General features: G+C 46.0%; 1 pseudogene; it reads right to left on the bottom strand.

Annotated features, from left to right (window-relative positions):
• Positions 1–380: 380 nt before the first annotated feature.
• Positions 381–499, bottom strand: LOC120606685 (uncharacterized; annotated as a pseudogene).
• Between the last annotated feature and the right edge of the window lie 23,082 nt (positions 500–23,581).

Here is a 23,581-nt window from a genome sequence, read left to right as displayed (position 1 = left end):
TTTCATCTCTTCTTATGACTGAATAATATTCCATTGTATATATGTACCACAGCTTCTTTAGCCAATCATCTATCGTAGGACAGTTCAGTTGCTTCCATGCCGTGGACCATTTTAAACAACATGGACCCTATTGTTTAAGTCAATGCCTTCTATTTGGCTTGCATTTCATCTCAGTTCATTTCACTACAGGTAAGAGTTTTAGCGATTGTGAGCTAGAGCATGCCAGGATTGTCACCACCTCACCTATCACTGGCATTGAGGTCCTTGTTATTATGCAGTTAACATGTAATTTTTTTTTTTTTTAGGTGAGGCGAACCTTGGTTGACCTCACAGATTACAAGGACCTTGTCAGATTATAATCCCTTATTTTTTATTTTTGAAGCCTACAGCACCTGGTCTTCCTAGGTGGTCTCCCATCCAAGTACTAACCAGGCCCGACCCTGCTTAGCTTCCATGATCAGACAGGATCCGGCTTGTTCAGGGTGGCATGGGCGTAGACGACATATGATCTTAATCCAGGACCTCCTGCTGAAGGTCTGCTTCCTACCCTCATTTTGGCATCAGATTCATCATTTGGGTCCCCCCAGAAGCATTACCTGAGCTGAAGATGTGCACGCACTTAGTTTCTTTGGGAGTTGATTTTAGGAAGCACTGGTAGGGGAAGGGTAAGGAGTATAGGGAAGAGAAGAAAGCTGAAAAGGATGTGTTGTTGTGGAAGTTACTGTTGTAAGAACCTGGGCTCAATGCTACTAGGAAACTTGGAAACACATTAGGGCATGCCTCAGAGTTATCTTACCCAAAGATTTTTGGCTGATGGCTTCTCCTGGCACATTAACTCAGCATTTCTGGACTGCCTTGTGGATTTTCAGACTGAAAGAAAGCTCTCAGGGAAAGAGTATATATATATGCTTGCTGCAGGATGCCACCAAAACAGGGATCTGGGCGGGTCTTTGATAGCATCTGTTACAGAGAGGTACCAGAAAGTCCACTTACAGAGGCAGAGGCATGAGGTCATCCCCAGGCATGTGCCAGGCAGGGTGGAGACCCCAGATGGGACCCAGACCATGCAGGTCATTGAGAAACTACAAGCAGGGTGCAGACAAGAACATGGTGTGCTCTGAAAATGTAGTACAGTCCAGGGGTCTCAGTGACCACAGATTTTTGCAACTAGGGGCATTGGTCTTGCTACTTAAGTTTTGGAAGGGGAGGCATGTGATTTATTAAAGAATGAGACTGGGCATGTTATTTACCTGCCAAAGAGTGTGATGGGGGCAGACACCTACAGATCTTTTGTGGGTTAACTTAATCTAGTGATTTTTAACTCTTTTTCTGAAAACCCTACTGTGCTACAGCAGTGCCTCTGAGGTCTGGGATTACCCAGAGTGGGCTGCTAGGCCTCCACCCCTGCTTCAAGCACAGCGGCTTTGCATTTGCCATCTTCTGAATCAGATTTTGTTTCAAATAATGTTTCTACTTCTAAAAGAGGGCTTGAGAATCACTGCTCTAATTAAGCTGTGGAGCTCTGATTTATCTGCTTTTGGGTGAATCCACTTGTTATGTCAGAGGATCAGGCCTTGGGGCAACTGACACCCTGTGCTGGAGGCCTTGGCACTCAGGGAACGCCCCAGAGTCTCCTTGAGAGTAACAATGCTGTTTAAAACTTTTGCTTCTTTTATCCTCTCTCTAAACCTGGAGTAGGAGGGGATGTTCGGCACCAGTCATCATGTGTCCCCTGAATGATACGTATTTATCTTGGAAAACAACCCCACTGGAGTCCTGGCGAAGATGTCCATCCATTTCCAACGAAGCAGGATTTCAGGGGGTCCCTTTATCTATCTCAGTTCCAAATCCCAGCCTCTCTTCCCTCTCTCTTCACAGGAGGACACATTTGGACCCAGCAGACACAGGCTTCTTCCTCGCAGCCACTGTCCGCCTAGCACCTTGAACAGGGACACATGAGAATGTTTCCAAGACTATTTCTCTCAGGGGGACAATTTACTCTTTGGTCTGTGCATGTCAGCAAAGCTTTTAAATTTTGAGAACAGTTGGATAAAATTGGATGTAGCCAATTTGCATCTTCAAATCGATTTTGTACACACGGGCATATGCACTCACATTTCTAGGGACGAGGCGGGTGGCGTTAGACAGCTCATGGGCAACGATATGACAGTTTGCTCTGCTTGTCTTTGAGCATGGGCCTATGTAACCACGCGCCTCAGTTTCTTTTATGGAAATGGGGGTGGACTGGGTGATCTCCGAGGTCTCTTTTAGCTTTAGTGTTCTATGGTTTTATATTTGTGGGGAAAGAGGGTGGTAGGAAAACCAATGGAACATATTGCACTGTGCAGCTGAACTGCAGCTCGAATGAGGAGAGTAAATGTGTATTTTGCACAGTCTGGGCCTCAGACGCAGGCTTAGTGTTTGGATGTTACTGTGATGAGCAGATAGGGAGGTGTGGAGGGTGAGGGGGCAGCCTTCTTGTGCTCAGAGTCACCTGCTGCAGGCTGGGCATAACTGGGATTGACCAGGTGACACACAGGGTCGTTGCATCTCTCTGAGCCTTGGTTGCCTCGTCGGTAGAGTGAGGCTCAAAATAACCCCTCCTAGGGTGGTTGAGAAGAATAACCAGAAGGTTTCTGAGATATCATAGGCACCTTTCAACTTTAGGTTACTGGTCCTGGATATGGAGTGATAGATGAGGAGGTAGCCTCCACAGCTAGATTCTTCTCGCCTCTTCATCTTTCTCTAATATTGCTCCCACAGCTCAAGGACTTTTTCCCTGCAATTGTCCTCTCGCTCTCTCTCCTGCATCATTAATTTTTACATCTCTACTCTCTACTAGACTGTTCTCATCAGAATACAAACATGCTATAATATCTTCAATCTTAAAAAAAAATCTCCCTTGACCCCCATATCCCTCTTCAACTACTGCTCAATTTCTCTGCTTGCTTTGACAGCAAAACTCTCTGATAACTTGCTGTTTCCAATTCTTCACCTCCAGTTCTTCCTTGAGCCCATTCCGATCAACCTTTCATTCCTCTCACCTCACAGAAATAGCTCCAGCTAAGGCTGTCTATTGCTAAATCCAGTGGTCAATGCAGAGTGGTCATGTTGACTTGATGGCAGCGTTTGTCACAGTTGATCACCATATTTCTCGAAACACTTGCTTTCCTTAGTTCATGCTCACTGTTGTTCTTCGGGAGTCATCTTTGCTGATTTTTCCTCTTCTTCCTGACTTCTTATTGTTGGAATTCCCCAGTGCCCAGTGCTCAGACCCCTTCTCCTACTCTATGTTCCTTCTTCGATTTCTGTCTTTAGCCCCAGATTTAACCCCCTCCCCTGATTACAGATCGATATATCTAGCTTACTCAATACTGCTGCTTGGCTGTCCGGGAGTCACCTTAAACTTAATCTATGCGGAACGCATCTTAGAAACGGGCAAATCAGACTTCCTCCATTTTAGTAATGGGCAAATATATTTTTCCAGATGTGAAGAGCAAACACCTTAGAATCATCTTTGACTTTTCTCTTCTTCCTCTCTACCTCTGTCAACGGAGCAAGACAGCTTTATCTTTGAAATAATCCTGCCTCCAACCCCTTCTCCCCATCTTCACCACATCACCACCATCTCTTGCTTAACTATTGCAATAGCCCACTAACTCATCTCCTTGCTTCTGCCCTTCCTCCTTATAGTTTAGAATGATAGTCATGATTTGGAATAATAATTTTAAAACATAAGTCAGATCACGTCACAACTCAGGGCAAAACAATTTAATACATTTCCAGCTCTCTGAGAACAATTTCTACATGATCTGGGCCTTCTCTACCTCTCTGATCTCACTTCTACCCTTTGCTCACTCTGTTCCAGCCACGTTCTACTCTGATGTTCCAGGCATGGTCCTGCTCCAGAGCCTTTGCATGTGCTGTCCTGTCTGTCTGGAATGCTCCTCTCCCCCAGACGGTCATATTGTTCTCTCCTTTACTGTACTCAGGTGTGCACACAGGTGGCCCCTCCGCAGAGAGCCTTCCATGCACGGCTTATCTAAAATACATCTGTCATTCTCCCTTAATTCCTCTTTTTACTTTAAAAATTTTACAGCTTTGTTGAGGTATAATTGACGCACGATAAACCACACATATTTAAAGTGCACCATTTTGATAAGTTTTGACATATGTTCTCCATCGAAACCATCAGCACAATCAAGACAAGGAACCCATTCATTACTCCCAGACGTCTGCTCATGATGCTTTGTAATCTCTTCCTGCTTTTCTCCCCAACACAAAGAATTACTGATCTGCCTTCTGTCACTGTAGATTACTCTGCATTTTACAGAATTTAATATGAATGGAATCATACAGTACTTATTCTTTTTGTCTGGCTTTTTTCACTCAGCTTAATTATTTCGAGATTCGTCCATGTCGTAATGAGTATCAATAGTTTATTATTTTTTACCGCCTAGTAGTATTCCATTGTGTGTTCATCATTCACCTGTTGCTGCATGGAGTAGTTCCAGTTTTTGACTATTACAAATAAAGTTATTCTGAACATTTGTGTACAAGGTTTTGGGTGAACATGTTTTCCTTTCTCTTGAGTAAATACCCTGGAGAGTAAGGACTGGGTTATATGATAGGTATGTGTGTAATTTTCAAGAAAATGTCAAACTGTTTTCCGGGGCAGCTGTACCATTTTACAGATCAATCAGCACCGTATGTGAATTCCATTTCTTCCACATTCTTTTGTTCCCCCTCCACATTCTTGCCCACACTTTCATCAGTCCCAAAAGGTGTGTCGTGGTAACTTATTGCAGTTTGAATTTGGATTTCCCTAATTACCAACCATCTAGCATTTTTTTTATGTGCTTATTTACCATCCATATATCTTATTTGGTCAAGTATTAGTTCAAAGCTTTTGTCCATTGTATTAATTTTCTGGTGCTGCATAACAAATTGTCACAAACTTAGTGGCTTAAAAAACACATGTTTATTGTCTCATGGTTCCTGTGGGTCAGGAGTCTGGGCATGGCTTAGCTGAGTCCCCTGCTCAGACTATCCCCAGGCTGCAATCATAATGTCAACCAGGTTGATTTCTAATCTGGTGACTTGACTAAGGAGGAATTCACAACCAAGCTTATCAATTTGTTGGCAGGATTCATTTCTTTGCAGCTGCATGAGGAGCCCAGATACTTGCTACCTGTCTCATCTGGAGACTACTCTTAGGTCCTAGAGGCTGCCTGATTCCTTACCAGATGGTTCTCTCCACAGGTAGTTCAAAATAGGGCTTTTTGCTTCTTCAAGATGAGCAGGTGAATGTCTCCTCCAGTCTGATAAGATGAAGTCTTACATAACATAAGGCAATCATGAGGGTAATATCTTACCACCTTTGCCATATTCTATTGGTTAAAAGCAAGTCATAGGTTCTACCTGCACTCAATGGGAGCTGATTATACAAGGACATGACTCTTTGAGGGGGTCATCATTATTTTATTGGGTCATAAGTTTTTTTATTATTTAATTTTGATAGTTCTTTATATATTCTGAATACAAGTTTTTAAAAAATTAAATATATAATTTCTTCCCAGTTTGTAGCATGTCATTTTATTTTCTTAACCGTGTCTTTTAAAAATCAGAAGTTTTACATTTTGATGAAGTCTAATTTTTCAATTTGTTCCTTTATGAATCGTGCTTTCGATATTAGAGCTAAGAAATCTTTGCGTAACTTAAAATCAAAAAGAGTTTCTTCTTTGTTTTCTTCTAGAAGTATTAGAGTTTTAGGTTTTATATTTATGTCCATGGTCTATTTTAAGATAATTTTGTATATCAGACCAAGATAGAGATTTTGTTGTTGTCGTTGTTCACTACTGAGTCCCCTTTAGCTAGAATAGCGCCTGTTCTACAATAGGTGCTCAATAAATATTTGTTAATGAGTGAAAGTATGAGTCAATACATGAACGCATCAAAACACCTAGCTCCCATTCCAGCCGCATAGGTCTCCCCATGGGCTCTGCCTGTGCGCTTCTGCTCATGCTGGTCCCGGCCTAACCAAACTCTTCCCTCTCCTCTCTGAAATGTTTACTCGTCTTTCAAGCTCCTTCTCTAGAAATGCTACTCCGATTATTCTGGCTGACCCAGATCTCTCCCTCCTCCAAGCCTGTTCAGCCCTTAGAGTCAGAAGCACATAAGATACAACTTCGCTGTCCCCATCAAAGTAACGTGAGCTCTTTGGGGACCTTCCCCAGGTACTGTTTCTGTGTCTGGCACAGTGGTGGTCGCAAAAAAATACATACTGGTTATGGCTGGGGTTGCTGCTCTTTGCCTAACTTGTTCTTATTCTTCCTCAATTTCCAGTTTTTCCACGATAGTGCCTGACAGATATTTCATGGGTTGGTGACCTGTCCTCTTTGAAGTTTCCAGAAAGGAAATTGTCTTAAGTGGGTTGGAGCAGAGAATCTGGAAGATATTTGAGGTTTAGAGTTGGAGCACAGGGAAGAAAAAGCGGGGGTGGGGGGCAGTTGGCATTAAAAAGCTAATCTTTGGTAAGTGTTTATTTTGTCCGGTCACTTTGCCGTTATCTCTTTTAACTGCCTCCACAGAACCATAGCCTCACTATGCTGATATCAAGGCTGAACAGTATTGCTTATAAATGGAGATCGATAATAGAGGGAGATTAGATTTATGGTAAACATGTTGCTATGGACTGAATTGTGTGCCCCGCCCCCCGAATTTATATGGTGAAGCCCTAACCTTCAATGTGATGGTATTTGCAGTTGGGGCTCTTAGGAAGTAATTAAGGTTAGATGAGGTCATAAGGGTGGGCCTCCGTGATGGGATAAGTGCCCTTAAGGGAAGAGACACCAGAGTGCTTCCCCGTCCTCTCTCTCATAAGCGTACAGCAAGATGGAGGACACATGAAGCTAGGAAGAGATCACTCAGCAGGACCCAACCATACTGGCACCCCGATTTTAGACTTCTAGACTCCAGAACTGTGAGAAAATAAATTTCACCTTATCCGCATAAATCATGCTCAAAACCCTTATCAGGTCTTCGTGAGATGCCCTACTGGGGAAAGTTTGTTTTCCTACCTCAACCAGTGGGATCACCTCCCCTCTGCTGCCATCAGACACAACCGTATGACCCCTTACTCAGTCCCCATCGAGGGGTAGTCTCACTACCACCCCTCAGCTCTCCCGGCAAAGGGCCTGACCGCCCTCCTTCTCGTACTAGCCGAGAGCACTGACCCATGCCCGCTTCCCCAGTTAGTGTTTCCAGGGTGATCGTGAGCCCCCAGAATCCTCTCCCACCTCTGGCTGGGATTGATTTTGCTCACCAAATAGGAAGCCCGTTGGGCTGTAGAGAGAAGATACCTTTGGAGGATTCTCAGCCAACCGGAAAAACCAGTGCCAGCTTTTTAAAAGCCCGGTACACGTCCTGAGGCAAGCTCCACGACTGCAATTTTTTTCTGGGAATGTGGCCATTTGGGGACTCTGAGATAAGGAGGTTTCTCCTGTTTTGAATTTTTTTTTTTTAAATGAACATTTTCTGGTTGAAGAGAACTTGTATTTCATAAATTTATGTGTTCATGTTTATGCTTTTAGGGCTTTTATCTCTCCAGCCATCAGGGAAAAAATAACTTTGGCAGACGTGAAGGTGGACTGGCCATTCTTCTCTCTGTCAGCCTTGGGGGATCTGCTGTCAGGGCTCACGTGACAGGGGCAGATATATTCTAGAGTTGACCTCGTTCCCTGGGAAGCTGGACGTGATTTGTCTTAACACTCAGATTCCCCTGCCATGGCATGTTTGGACATGTGGTCTTGTAAAAATGGCATTCGAAACTTTATTTATTTGGAGCTGGTTGTTTGGGGGGTCTTGAGCACCTGAATTGGCAGCAGCTCTGCTTGGTCTCCCCTGGGAGCCACTGGGAGATGGGCAGATCACGTCTCCGTGCGACAAACCTTTAGAGAGTTGTACTGATTGAAAGAGAAATTTCTCAACCATCTCACGTATGAGTAGAACCTGCGGTGTCAAGTGGTAGCGTATGGAAACGCCTGGGGGGAATTTTAGTGGCACCTCTTCTCTATTGTGTCACTTCTCCCACTACTGACTCCATTGAAGGCATCCTGCCTTGGGTCACCAGCATCCAAAGGATGGAGAATCTGGATCAGGTAGAAAGAGAGTATGTCCCCTTTGTTTAAACCATGAGCATGACTGGTCTGGAGCCCAGATTCTGGACTGGTCTCCAGATTCATCCTGGGGAAGTGACAGGGATAAAAAAGGGATAAGCAGAAGCGTTTTCAAATGCTTTAGGATCTCAATGTATTTTCTTGATGTAGAGCCTTCATTTTCTAGCAGAGAAAACTTAAAATTGGGTTTAGTTGCCAAATGTTCCAGCAAAAGTGGGCCTTACCCCCTGGAGTCTAATTTGATAAGAAGTATTTAATGGCCCAAAACAAAACAAAATACCCCAAAACATCAAAAAAATACACACGCAAAATTAACTGGATTGGTGAAGACCTAGGCAAACAGAAAAAAAAATCAAAAGTGTCCAACGGAGAATTATCAAATTTAAATCTGTTATAAATTTTTATTTTGCCTGGAAAACACTTAGGTGTAATAAAACTTAGTGGGATGGCCTAAATGTTGCAGATAAACCTAGCAATAAAAAGAGATTTCAGGACAATCACTGGAGGCACAAACCTAGGGATTAAGAATGTGGGTCCTAGATTCCACCTGAGCTCCTGGCGGTGTATTTTCCCAGCTCTAAGAGCCACCTGCCTCAATACCAACAGATTTCAAGTTGCCTTCGACGAAGCCCTCACATTGTGTAAAATCGCAGCGCACTGTGTTGAACACAGTAGCTGAACACCATGCCAGAGGCAGACCGTCTGTGCCCAGAGCTGTGAATGAGCTCACTAAATGGGAGTTTCCAGCCCATCAAGGTGGCAACTCACCTTGATCGGCTCTATTGAACATTGATAGATTGGCTGGACAAAAGTGATAATTTATCTCATTTTAGACAGGAGACATCTCTGTGCTTCTCCCAAACAGATTTATGAGTTTTTGGATATTCTATAGAAAATATATGCTTGATGACTAAGTAAAGTCTGGGATTTTCAGACCAATGTTTTATGTGAGGGGCAGACAAGCTTTTTAATCACAGACGATGTTTTTAACCAATTCCCACCTGGGAGCGAAGTTCATCAGGAGCAATCCTAGATCATACGTGGTTTCGTTGACTCTTCTCTAGCTTTCATATTGATTATAAACTAATATATGAGCTCACCTGAGACCCACAGTTATTTGTACTTGTGCACACTCAGTACTAAAATGTTATAATGGTGGTCGGGGTCAGCAGATGGGGCAGTAAAATCAGGAGAGTGTTTGAACCCCATCATTTCAATTTGTTTCTTGATGATTTGCTATCACCTTCTGGATAAATGGAGCATGAGCCCTCCACTACGATGAATAGAAAGGCAAGCAGCATTCTGTTAGGTCATACTTTTCCCTGCCTTAAACTAGGAGTGACCTGAAGAGACAGGGCTCTCATACCTACCTACCGCCAGAAGGAGACCTCCAGAGAGTGAGCACACAAGCAACATTGCCCATTTCGGTAGGTGTTTCTAATGCTTTAACTTCTCTATAAACAACACTTTTGCATCATGGGGAGCACAGACTTTGGCTCCCACGGCCCGGGCTCAAATCTGAGTTTTGCCGCTTACCAGTTGTGTGGCCCCATGTCTCATTCTCTTCATCTGTGAGCAGTGACAGGGCCGAGCTCCTTGGTGGGTTCGCATGACTTAGTCCATGTCGAGTCCTGAGGGTAACCTGCTGAATGGAAGGGTTTGCTATGAAAGCCCATACACTTGGCTCCTGGCACATCGACTTAACAATTCCAGGTTAAATTCCTTGTGGCCGTTCTCCATGGTGTGGCCTTGCTCACTCATTCATCTGTGTGCTGGGACTGATCTCAGAGTCTACTAAGGAGAATCTTCACTTTGCCTGCTCATTGGTGCCTCCAGTGGGAGGAGGGAGGGCTCCCCTCAACCATTCTCTGTATTTATCAGTTCTCTCTGAGTAAGGTGTAGATGGCCACACAGACTGTGGGGTGGACACTGACCCCCCTGCAAGCATGCACGTGCTCCTCAACCCATCCCGCTGGCTATCTAGTCCACTGACCCGATATATAAGGGGGAATCTTCAGACTTTTATTGGCAGAGACAAGTCTATTTTGCTATGAGTTGCCTGTCGCACTTAAAATAGAAACTCAATGATTTTGTTTCAGTTACTTGAGAGTCTGTGTTGGAAGGATTCTGGCAAATCAAGATTTTGTTTGCTTGTATGACTTTCTCATTGCCTGTAATCATTTACTGAGTCCATTCTGTGCTCAGGAAAATGTTCTGGGCTTTGAGAATGCTAAGAAGTATGCAGACTAGAAAAGTTTAATTTCATGGGGATGAACAGGTCACTCTGGCTACGGCTGGTTGTACGTTAAAGGTGACATGAATCCTCTTCTGTGGGATATCGGAAAGAGTGTTGCTTTGGTTTCAGACCCACCACTGACCTTCTGTAGGACTTGTGGATGGTCCCTTCTGGGAACTAAACCTCAGTTTCCACCACTGTACAGCAAAGATGCAAATGTCCTTTCAGAGCTTTGTTAGAAAGATCAGAGGTAATAGATGTGAAATCCTGGCACGTAACAGATGCTCAATAAGTAGTAGCTGGTAGCAGTGTGCTCTGAGCATTCTCTGCTCAGAAAAACAGGGAGCACTCCCTTCCAGAACTGTTTTGAGAGTGGGTAATATAATTTCTGTAAGGTCCCCTCGCTTGGCAAGTTGAGGGCCAACGCCACTGTAAGCTACAGTCTGGGGACACACATGTCTGTAAACAGCCTGTGTGAATACACAATTGAGCAGAACTGTCCCCTTCATAGTGAAGACATGTGTGCACTACTGTCAGGCAGAGCGCCGCAGCCGGCATCCCGCACACATTCGTCAAGCCGCACAGATGCCCGACAGAAAGGACATTGTGCGCTATGCTCGTTCCACATGCTTTATGCTGAAAGAGAGCAGATCAGTAGGAGAAAATGCGGATTCGTTTTGCTGGGCCGAGGGGTGGGGCTGCAGGGAGTGGTGAGGAAAGGGAGCATGAAACAGAGAGGTGGAGAAAGGATGCGAAGGGAGAGAAGGGAAGGACAGACACAGAGGGGTCCCTTCCCTCGCGGTGGGTAACTGCTCAAGTCCAGAAAGCATCTCTGCGTTTCACAGACTGAAACGACATCCACGACACTGGATGAACTGAGGACTTTTCTTGCTCCGGCCGTGTCGGTGGCCCCCACCAGAGAAACCCCTCCCTGTTCTCTTCTGCTTCTCTCTCCCTCTCCCTTTCCATCTCCTCTTGTCTTTACTTTTTCTTGCTTTTTGGTTCGGTGTTCTCCTCTTCCCTCTACTCTCCTCTGCCTCCCAGGACCGCCTCCACCTGCTCTCCTCTTCCAAACCTCGAGCTTGGTGCGCGAGTGTCTCTTTCACTAAGCGAACTCGTCCATCGCCCCCATCCCCTCACCAAGCCGGTAACACCCAGCTGCTCAGTGAGACACACACTCAGCCTGTCATTAACTTTGGTTTATCTGCCGACCAAGCCGTGTGCTGACTAATCCTGCAGGGAGAGGTGGACGTGGATGTCTGTGGAAATAAAGGCACCCAGAACCAGAGTCCAAGCAGCCCAGAGCCACTGGGATGGGACGAAGAGCAGGGGGCCTTTGGGGATGGCGCAAGTGGCGAGGATGGGATCTGACAGGAGTGAGGCAGTCCCCGGCCTCCCCTAAGGCATGGCAAGTGCTGGGGAGGCAGCCTCGGTGGCCATGGGGAAGAAGAAAGGCTGCACCCAGGCTGAACATGATGAAGAAGAAGGAGCTCAGGACAGGATTCTGGAGGCCGACGTCCTCCCACGTAACTTATCTGCTTTGAGCCTCAATTCCTCAGCTTGAACATGGGCACAGTGATCACCTCGTGGAGCTCTGTTGAGGTTCGAATGAGGTCAAGTGAGAGGAAGGACGGGAAGCCTTCTCTTCTGCGAGGCACGGCGTGTTAGCTTGGGCTGCCTTAACGAAGTCCCACAGATGGGGCGGCTTAAGCAACAGGCATTTATTGTCTCGCAGTTCTGGAGGCTGAAAACTCAAGGTCAAGGCGTCTGTAGGGTTGGTTTCTCCTGAGGCCCCTGTCCTTGGCTTGCAGCTGGCCACCTTCTCACTGTGTCCTCGCGTGGCCTTTCTCTGAACATGTCTGTGTCCAAATTTTTTCTTCTTGGAAGCCATTTTGAATGAGGACTCAACCTCCTGACCTCGTTTTAACTTAATCACCTCTTTAAAGACCCCATCTCCAAATACAGTTACATTCTGAGATCTGGGGGTTAGGATTTCTACATGTGAGTTTTGGGGGACACAATTCCTTCCAATAACATGTGGCTATCTCTATTGGTCACTCCGGGGTCTGTCTAGCAGCGGGGAGCATGTTTACCTGCACAGGTGGGAGGATGAAGAGCAGGCTCCAGAGGGCCGGCGGGGGCTGGGCCAGCCTTCAGGATGGAAGCAGGAACCCAGGGGTGTCCACCAAGTCTTCTCTCCTCGGTGGCCCATCTTCTGCCACGGTTCCCCTGTAACAGCATGGTCGGTGGGACTTCTGCTGACAGCTGGTGGTTTCAGCCTCTCCCTCCTGGGCCTGCAAAGAGCTAACAGAACTGGCCCTGGCACTCCCAGTCACGGCCCCGGCCTCTACCCGCTCCTGCCTAAGCGGTGAGAGGAGGGATTGGGGAGACATGACTCATTTGTCTATGAGGAGTTCTGAGGCTTCCCGCTTCCTTTTATGTCTGGGTGTCAGGATGTCCCCTTCAAAGGCTATCGTGAGGGGAGAGATGATCACTCACAGAAACTGAGGCTGTACGACTCTCTCCCCAGCTGAGTTCTCACTGAAATAGGGCGCTGGCAGGTTCACGCCGGTGCCATCCCAGGAATGGTGCGTGAGGCAGTGAGCGGGCGTGAGGGACAGCTGGTGTGTGTTGAGAAGAGTCGGGGGTGAACAAGAACACAGACCCTGGTCCCTGCTTCTCACCGCAGGTCTCTGGGGGCCGGAGATTGGCTGGAGCAGCCTGCGAGTGGCAGCAGCAGAAGAAGAAAATGGGTGAGCTGCTTGGACGGAAGAGGATGGCAGCTGCCCTGCCTCGGTCCCAGGGCTCAGTGTGAAGGACCTTGGAGGGAAGGATGGGGGGCTGGAGCTCAGGGAAGATGCATCTGGGAGGAGGGTGGGTTGAGGGCGCGGACCATCCTTGCCCCTCTCTGTTACCAGCAACGCAGGGCTGAGTGGGTCTGGCGTGATGAGCACGACAGCTGGGAAAGTGATCCCAGGAGCTCTTCAGACACCAGGTATCTCTGGCTTCCTGTCACTCCTGTAAGCAGCAGGCACCCCAAACCCAGCACCTGGCGCCAAAGCGTTCCCACTCTCCTACACTGGCCATGCCGTCCCACGTCTACCCTAGTCAGAGGCAGAGCAGACAGGGACGGTCGTGTCCACTGCAGGGGGGGCCACACTTACACATCCAGCAGAGTGGCCGGACAGGTCTCTGCAGGTGATGGGAGGGAGGGGCCTGTGCCCTCTCTTCTCTGGCTCACTCAGGTTTGTAAGTTTCCCTTTCTCCAACAATCTCCTGGATTCTTTAATCCAGGCTGTGTGATGTAGCATTGTCCCTAACCTTGGTAAATGGTGACTTGTAGGGACTTGCCTGGCTTGAAAGCGGGCACTCAGGCAGAGGTGACTGCAGCCCGTGGAGCCGGGCTGAGCAGAGAGAGACCTAAAGACTTCTTAGTCAGCTCAGGCTGCCATCGCGAGATAACACAGGAAGGGTGGCATTTATTTCTCATAGTTCTGAAGGCTACAAGTCCAAGATCAAGGTGCCAGTAGAGTAGTTTCTGGTGAGGCAGTTATTCCTGGCTTGCAGATGGCCACCTCCTTGCTGTGTCCTCGTGTGGCCTTTACTGTATGCTTGGAGAGAGAGATCTCTGGTGCCTTTCTTTCTTCTCATTAGGAAACCAGTGCCATAGAATTAGGGCCCCATCCTTATGACCTCATTTAACCTTAATTACTTCTTAAAGGGCTCTATCTCCAAATACAGTCACATGGGTGGTTAAGGTTTCAATGTACGAATTTCAGAGAACACACACTCAGTTTATAAGATCTCCATGCCACTGGAAGGCAGCCTGTTACAAAGATGTCACTTCTCTCATTCTGCCTCCCTGCCCCAGCACGAAAGGAGGGAGAGGCAGGAGGCGTTCTTGAGGTGGTCCCCACTGTCCGCCCCGCTCCCCATCTAGCACTCCAGGGAGAGGAAAAGGGAGACCTGAGAAACCAGACCAGACCACATCTTCTCGTGCCCTTGGGTCCTGTTGCTGATGCCTGTCCAGTGCTGAGAAGGGAAAGAACTGTAAATAGACCCAGATCGAAGCATGATGGACTGAGATTTTAATAATCAAAATTGACCAGAAAGTTAGAAAATCTTCTCAAGGGGTCTGCTACGCATGGAGAAAGAGAGATTGGATTCAGCTCTGTGTTCCAGTCAGACAGCTGAGTGGCCAGCTCCTTCGCTGTGGGAAGCAAAGTCCTTTGCCATCAGAAGAACTTTCCGTCATCCACAGACTCTCCTGACGTGCAAACACTTCAGGGATGTCCACCCCTTAAGGTGTGGAGCTTGGAGGGCTGGGTCCTCAGGGCGCAGATCCTGGGGAGCGGGTGTTAAGGAGGAGGGCAGGGAGGAGACAGGACACAGCTCAGGCTGGGGGCTCTCGGGCACTTCCCAGAGGAGGGACAGGGGAGGGAATGAACCATCAGAGTGCATTAGGAAGACAAGGATGAAAGTCACTTTCAGCTGCGAGGTCTAGAGCAGTGGTCCCCAACATTTTTGGCAACCAGTGCTCCTATGAGAATCTAATGCCTGCTGATCTGAGGTGGAGCTGAGGCGGTGATGCTAGCGCTGGGGAGCAGCTGCAAAACAGATGAAGCTTCACTCGCTTGCTCACCGCTCACCTCCTGCTGCGTGGCCCGGTTTCTAACAGATCATGAACTGGTTCTGGTCTGTGGCCCAGGGCCTGGGGACCCATGGTCTAGAGGCAGGAGGGACTTGACCTATTTCAGGACTTATGCGATTTAGCCTAAGGCAGAGGTTCCCAGGCTCTGGAGTTCAGACACCAAGAGAAATAAATACTGGCTGGAAATGGATATAGGATTACTAGCTCTGTGTTTCACCAAGAAAGGACAAGAAGAAACCCCCTTCCTAAAAGAAGGAGATTTTACTATCAAACAAAAAGAGAGCAGGGACATAATCTCAGGATGAGGAGTACTCCTGGCGAATTGAATAAATATGGTATTGGTGAAAGGTCACTACACTGCCTTTTTTTTTTTAAACTAATTTTGCTGAGCCCGATAAAAACTTTAGTAATCTGAGCCGAAGCTTGGCTGATTTATGCCTGTGTGTGAGCGTGTATGAGCGTGAGTTCAAATGTGGGAAGGGAAATGTGGGAGATTGTGTGTGTTTGTGCTAGTCTGTGAGTGCGTGAATGAGCGCGTGTGTATGTGTGTGTTGAGGATGGAGGAGGAGGGTAGAGACGTGTGAGTGTGATGGAAGGAATCGGGGAGCCACTGCTGTAAGAGCAGGTGTTTACACATTATCCGAGGACCTTGATTGCTAGAGCCTGCCCATAGTCATGAGTGACATTCTTCCTTTCTGTCCCCTCTCTGCCATCACTTCGATGTATGCTCTTCGCATTCCTCTTGCCATTCCTCTCCTCCCCCACTCTAATTGCCATGTAGAGCTGACACCCTGCCCGCCTCACCACCCCGTAGCCCATCCCCTGGTCAGAGGAGAGGCCGGTCAGCAACTCTGGCAGACTTCTCACATCCTGCCAAGAAGAATTGGTGTTCTGTAAAGGAGACTTTACATCCTCCTGACGCATAGTCACTCGGGGAAGAAAAACTGGGCCAAGTCCTTATTCAGCAAAGGACTCAGCTCCCTCTGGGCCTGGTCCCACCTGAGCCTCTCACATGGCTTATGACCTTGACTCAGTGATGCTGCTCTTCAGCCCCTCTGGCTGGGACAGAGGCACAGGTGACTTCAAGCTTCCCGGGAACCCTTTGGTCCTCTCTCCTTGTTCCGTGGGGCAGAGCCACCCGAACTGGGTCCAACCTCCTTGACTGAGCTTGGGGTTCTCCCTAGCTGGTCTCAAACCAACTCTTGGCCCCTCTGCATCAACCCTCCCCTAGAGGAAAAAATTTGCTCCAGTCTGGCTGAGTGCTGCCCAAACCCTCCAAAATTTGCATCATCTCTTTCCTTCAGGACTTTGTACAGCTCTCCTCTCCTGAGAAGACTGTCTTTCCAGACGGTAGTCCAACTTCAAAGGTCAGCTAAAATGCCAACTCCTCCAGGAAGCCTTCCTACATCACTGCAATGAATATTGACATTGCCCACCAGGATGAGCAAAGCATGGGAACTGACGTCCCACCTCCGGATCCTCGTCCACCTTTTAAAACAGGTGCTCCCTGCACCAGGCATCTGGCTAGTTTTTTGGGCACGGTGTTATTGTTTGAGATTTTAAAATTCAGATTAATCTCCTCAGCTGGCACCCCTCTCCCCGCATCTGCCCCGTGCTGATTTCGCCCAATTGTTTTTTAAAGCCATACTTTAGTTTTTATTGTTTTTAAGTTTGTCTTTTTATGGAGTCATTTTTTAACGCTTATTATTTCTCATTGATTTTACTTTCTCGTTTAGTGTTTACTATAAAAGAGGGAATGGGAGATGGCAGCGGCGGGGGGCGGGGGGGGGGCAGGGGTGGGAGTCCAGTGGGAGCCCCAGGCAGGAGCAGTGTCCTGGGGTCTGTTGCTTCGGCAGCCGGATGGGGTAGAAGGCAGCTGGGCTTTGAGCAGGGGTGGAGCCAGATTCCTCCCAGCTGCACCCTTCAGCCACTCACAACGGGGATCAATTCCACCTCTCTGAGCCTTTTTTTTTTTTTTCATTCCGAGTATACCGGCTTGTCGTAAGAATTAAATTGGATAACGCCTGTCTGGCATGCGGCACAGTGCATGGGCCATAACTGGCAGTCACAGAATAAAATTTGTCCTTATTTTAATTTCCCAAGAAAGGTCCTCCTGAGCTGGTGTTCATGGATGCCCCGGTTTCGACGTGAAGCAGGGCCGCTACTAGCCTGCCTGGTGCCTGCCCCTGAGTTAGAGAAGGGCGCCCTCTCTGGACCGACCAGGGCACACCCAGTGCTGGGTGACAAACTGAGCTTGGCCGTTCAGGGTCCTGAAGGCACATCCGTGGGCAGCGGCCTCATAGTGATAGCGGAAAGAAGCCAGCTTCATGTTCAACACTCCCTGTTCCTTGCGCGTGAGCCACCAAGCCAGCCTCAAAAGCAGCTCGGGGGAACCGCTGGGCGAAGGTGTTCGTGTGCAGAAGCTTCAGGGTGGGCGGCGGGGGCGCACACTACTCTCTTTCTATGTACTGTGTAGTACACATTACGCAGTAGGAGCGCGAGCTCCTTGACTTCTCTTTATATTGGTGGTTTTGCCCTCTACTTCCTAGGATAGGGGAGGTGCATAATAAATGCTTGTCTTGCAGGGCACGAACATGAGGGGACCCGCGGAAGAGAACGAGAAGGGACGGGGGAATAATCGCCTATGGAGCCCCTGGCCTGTTCCCATGCAGCTTCTGAGGCGCAGGGAGACACCAGCTCATGAGTCTCCAACTTCAGTCCCAAATCCGCAGCACCCATTAACTGGTCAAATGCATCGCAGAAGAGTTTCTGTTCCATCTAGCGTGCCCTTGCTTTCCTACGATCTCTTCCCCAGGATCACCTATATTAATACAGTGCTTAAATACTCCACGTGTTCGGAAACCAGCTTTGCTGTTTGGCTGGCTACCTCTCTCAGTGTTAGCTTCCTCGTTAGAAAAGTTCTTTAAACTTTTAGCAAAAGATGATACTAATAGTAACTTCTCATAAGGTTCTTGTAAAGATTAAAGCGATAATGCAAAAAAAAAAAAAAAAGAAAAAAAAAGAAGTGTTAGCACAGAATCTGATAAGCTCTTGATAAATATTCTTCTTATTTTCATTAATAATTGATGCACACGGATAAGAACTCCAGTCGGAGGAAGTGGGTACCACAGGGAAGAAACACTAGCTGCGCGTCCAGTCTTCTCTGTGACCCCTCAGAGTGAGCTGGGAACAGAGCCAGGTTGTCCCTAATTTTTGAGGACACCGAGGCTTCGAGAGATGGGGTCCTGTGCCAGTCACTCCGCTTCTAAGCAACGGAGAGTGTTTAGCAGCCAGGCTGCTCTGCTCCAATGCTGGTGGTGGTTTTCCATATTTCCCTGGATGAAAATAAACAAACAAATGGGGGTAGGAGTGAAGAGGTCTTGTTTTTCCCTTTTAAAAATACTTAAATTATTTCTTCACATTTTAATAAAATGATATTAACTTCGATTGTCGTCGTTTTCGGCAATGTTATAAAGCCGCCCACGAACTGTTCTCAACACATTAGTCGCTTGGGTGGTTAATTATTAGCCATTAATTTGGGTGAGGCTTTCTGCAAAGTGACGGCTCCAAAGAGCCATTTACCTGTTTATTCATACTTTCCAGCAAAGATCTATTTTTCTTGACAACAAACCCAATATTAAATATGCAGCCAGTTTTCTTTATTTATTTTTACAAAGAAACCCTGACCTGTGAAAGCTCCTTTCTTTTCATCTTGGTTTCAAAACAATTCATTCATGCATTTTAGAAGTTATGCAAATGAGCCTCCCTTGATTTTAAGGGATTTCTCCGGAATTGATTTTGGGATTCTGTATTAATTACCACTACCCAGGCATAGGGGCTGTCACAGAATGGATATATTTAGCAAGAATGACAAGGCTGGTAATTATACACAAGGAACCTTAGAAGAGGGAATGTTTACTTTGATGTTTAATTTAGGCAGACTTCTTTAGTTTGTTCAACTTAATCAAAAGCAATCAAAATACACTGGTGTGAATTACACCAAATTAATTTCAAACCAATGGAAAACATCATGTCTTTGAAATGCGAATGTTGAACTGGCAGTTCTGAATGGACCACTCAGAACCAGGAAGGGGGAAGGTTTTCAGTGTGGAACATTTGTCCAGAGTTTGGATTAAGATCTGGGTGAGGAGTGGGCAGGGTTTCACAGGGAACCAAGCTTTCAGGAAAGATTGAAGGCCTAGGAATGACCTTCCTTTTGGGATTTAAGGCAAACTCACTCTACGACTGGGGAAAGTCACTTAAATCCAGCTTCTTGTGGGGTTAACACATTTCTCATCTGTTCAACAACCTAAATCTTGCCTGGCTACTTTTATTAGTAAAGAACAGCTTAGTTTTACCATATTTATTGAACATTTGCTCTGTGCCAGGTTCTGTGAGTTTGACGATGGCCTCGTGAGGTTGGTGGCACCATTGAGCAAAGACTCCCTGGGTTCCAAGATGCTTGAAGCCCAGGCACACTCGCTCCAGTTTATGACTCTGGGGATGTGTTTAATTCGGCAGACTTCTTTGATTTGACAACTTAATCAAGAGCAATCAAAATATGCTTATGAACATATAGAAAATTAATTTCAAGCCAATGCAAAAGATTATGTTTCCTTACCACGGAGAATCAAGTGAGAAAATAGATGTGAAAATATTTGTAAAATGTTGACTGCTACGCACATGAGCAGTGTTGACAGTGTGAGTGCGAGTCCAACAGAAGCCAGTTCTACAGAGGAAGGTCCCCTCTACTGAGGAAGGTTTTCCAGCTCATGACTCATTGCGGGAGTCTAGGTTTTATTTTATGAGATCTATAATTCAAAGGGGCCCATTGAGTCACTCGAACATTGATTCGCTGAACTCATTTTATGAGTTTATTTACAGAGACCAACGTACTTCGAGGAGAGGGACACAGAGTTTGGTAAGATGTCGTCTTGACCTCTGGGAGCTCAGGATGTATCGACAGAAACAAACAAATTGTTCATGATAATCCAGGAATCCATGCAATAGGACCAACTGATGGCACTTGTTTGGCACTGTTTTAAGAATGGCAACTAAGTCTGTCCGATTTACCAATGTACCTGAGCACTTGGCACACAGACTGGCCACCAACGTATTTGACAAAGTTGGTCGAATGAATGAATTATAAATGGGTTGTGGATATCAGGGTGGTCATCCAGAGTGGATGACAGTCAGTCAAACCTTGTAAAGATTAACCAAGTAATTGTGGCTGGGGAGGTTCTAAAGGACACCCTGGGATGAAGGAACAGTGTGAGGTGTTGGAGTAACATGGCTGAGACACAGGGTGAGTAGATCACAGCATCAGAAGAGTGTGGAAGGCTAAATGTGCTTAGCCGGAGCTGGCCTTTGGTTCTCATGCTACAGAGGGTGGACTTATTATGCACATTTTGGAGGGACATGACCTAACCCTGTGAGACAGTCTGTGGTAGGCACTTTGAGGGCTGGACTGCCCAGGGCTTGAATCTCCATCGCACTCTTTGCCAGCTGGGCTAATTAACCTCGCTCCGCCTTGAGTAGTTCAGTGTAAGATGTGGACGATAATCATCTTGCTTCGGGGGGTCATTGTGAGGTTTACTTGAACCGTTAGGTATAAAGCCCTTAGAACCACACCAGACCCATAGATAGCTCTGAGTCGATGCTAGCTGTCATTATTAATTGGTGTTCGATGGCTCAGGTGGCAATTCTAGCTTTGCCACTTGTCAGCTATGTAACCTTGACATAATGACTGAAGCTTTCCAATCTTTACTTCCCTCTTTTGTAAATGGGGCAGTAGAAATGCATCCACCTAGGGAGAGGGTTAGATGAGTGCAAACCCTTTGCATAGTACCTAAGAACAAGTCAAATCAGGCTGTGGCCTGGGTTAGGGAGATGGGCTCTGTGACGAGAAGGCTGGTGGAGATGTGGGAGGTGGGAACTCGCTTGGAGGCTGTCTAAATTGTCACTATGGGAGATGGTGAGCTAAGCTGCTGTGAAGCCAGAACCGAAGCAGTGATCGGGGCGACGGCCAGAGAAGGGAGGGGGAATTTGAGAGACTTGGCTGTGGGACCTGGAGGCTCACAGGAGGAACGAGAAGAGAAGGAGCAGTGAGGTTTCTCGCTTGGTCCCTGGGAGCGCATGTAAACTGACCTGAAGAACTGGGATGGAGAACTGAGATGATGGACTCACTGGTGGGGCAGACGTGTGCTTGAGAGGGCTTCAGAGAACATTTCTTGTAAGCTAATCACGTTTTAACAGAATCTGCATTTTTAGGGAGATGCATTTTCCTACATTACTTTTTTTTGTATGGTGAAATATACTTAACATAAAATATACCATTTTAACCATTTTTTAAGCAGACAGTTCAGTGGCATTAAGTACATTCATATCGTGCAATCACCACCACCATCCATCTTCAAAACTTTCTCATCTTCCCCAACTGAAAATCTGTGCCCATTAAACATTCTTGACTCCCCCATCTCCCAGCCTCTGGCAACCATCATTCTACTTTCCATCTGAATTTGACAACTTTTGGAATCTCGTATAAATGGAATCATAGAACATTTGTCCTTTCGTGATGGGCTTATTTCACTTAGCATAATGTCTTCAAGAATCAGCCACATTGTAGCAGATGTCCAAATTTCCTCCCTTTTAAGGGTTAAATAATATTCTATTGTACATGTAAACCACTTTTTGTTTGTCCATTCATCTGTTGATGGACATTTGAGTCATTTCTATTTTTTGGTTACTGCAAATAATGTTTTTATGAACACCGATGTACAAATATCTATTCAAGTCCCTGCTTTTAGTTCTTGTGTGTATATATGCAGAAGTGGAATTGCTGTATCATATAGGAATTTTATGTTTAAATTTTTTAAGAAGTACCATACAGTTTTCCACACTGGCTACATCCTTTTGTGTTCTCACTAGCCATACTCAAGACTTCTGGTTTCTCCATATCCTCACCAACACATGCTATTGTCTGTTTTATTATTTTTTCTAAATAGCCATCCTAATGGGTGTGAAGTGATGTCTCATTGTGGTTTTGATTTGCGTTTCCCTAATTATTAGTGATGTTGAGCATCTTTTCATGTGCTTATTGGCTATTTGTATGTATTCTTTGGAAATATATCTACTCAAGTCTTTCGCCCATTTTTGAATATTTAAAAAAAATTTGTTGTTGAGTTGTAAGAGTTCTTTAATATTCTGGACCTTCATTTATTATTTGGTAAGTGATTTGCAAATATTTTCTCCTATGCCCTTTTACTCACTTGACAGTGTACTTTGATGCATGAAAGTTTTTAATTTCGATAAAGTCTAAGTTATCTATTGTTGCCTATGCTTTTGGTGTCATTATTTACATTATTTTACATTACATTACTCTACAATATTACATTATTTCTCGTATCCGTAAAAAAGTCACGATGTTATGCTTAGTTTCTGGGGGTAATGTTGCAACTATGTGTCTGAGAAAATCTATTTTATAATTCTCTTGGCGTATTTTAAGTATTAAACATACGGATGTACAATGTCAAGCTTGTGATCTTTGTACCGTCCCCTCTGAATTTTCTTGTGTATCAATGTCCCATCAATCTTCTAGTTTCCAGGATTGAAAATAGTCATTCTTGACTTCCCATCCGTCTCCCTTCGTGGCCAGTTCATTTCCCTTATTCTCCCAGGCAGCTAGGCTGCATTTCCCAACTTCCCAGTAGTTAGATGAATGCCCTCTGGCTGGCAAAACATGAGCAGAAGGATGTTTAATTCTGTCTAGGCTGGGAATAAAAGGTTCTATACAACCCTCTATGCTGCCTCTCTTCCCTTATCTGCTGGCTCTGCGTGAAGATGTATCCAGTGAAAGAGCATGTGGACTGTGTTGGAGCCACAAGGTGGAAGTGTCCTGGGTCACTGAATGACTGTGTGGATCAAGCCCCTCCATTCACCCACATTGCACTGTGATATGAGTGAAAAATAAACCTTTACTGAGTTAAGCCACTGTGTTTTTTGTTATAGCAGTTAGTCTGTTCAGACTGATCCACAGATTCAGAGGTCCCATCAAGGCTATCTTTACAATGTCTCTCCTTGTCTCCTTCTTTTCATGTCTATACAGACTATTTTAGTCTTCTTGTTGCTGCCCGAACCTCTAAACTACTGTGATGATTTCCTAACTGGATTACCTGGTTCTAAGCTTTCCTCCTCTAGTTCACCATCCATGCTCACAGAAAGTAAATATTTCTAAGAGGATAAAAGCTTTATAGGCTTTTGTTTAAAAACCTTTGTCATTCAGGGCTTTTCCAGATAGGATGGCTGCCTTCTTCCTCTCCTATGTTTCCCTCGCTTCATCCATGGAATATTCATCATCCTCTATACACTCCTGCTTTTAAAAAAATGTTGGCACCATCTATTCCTCCTCCTATATCCTTATCTAAGGCTTGACTATCCTTCAAGTTCAGTGCTTCCCGTCCTCCAGGGACCCTTCTGTAAACTCCCATCTTACTCTCTGTCTCATACTTTTGGCACTAG

The sequence above is a fragment of the Pteropus medius genome, unplaced genomic scaffold (genome assembly GCF_902729225.1).
Source record: "Pteropus medius unplaced genomic scaffold, Ma_sr-lr_union100, whole genome shotgun sequence".
NCBI lineage: Eukaryota > Metazoa > Chordata > Mammalia > Chiroptera > Pteropodidae > Pteropus > Pteropus medius.
Note: the sequence above shows the minus strand (reverse complement) of the source record. Positions and strands in the feature narration are given on the sequence as shown.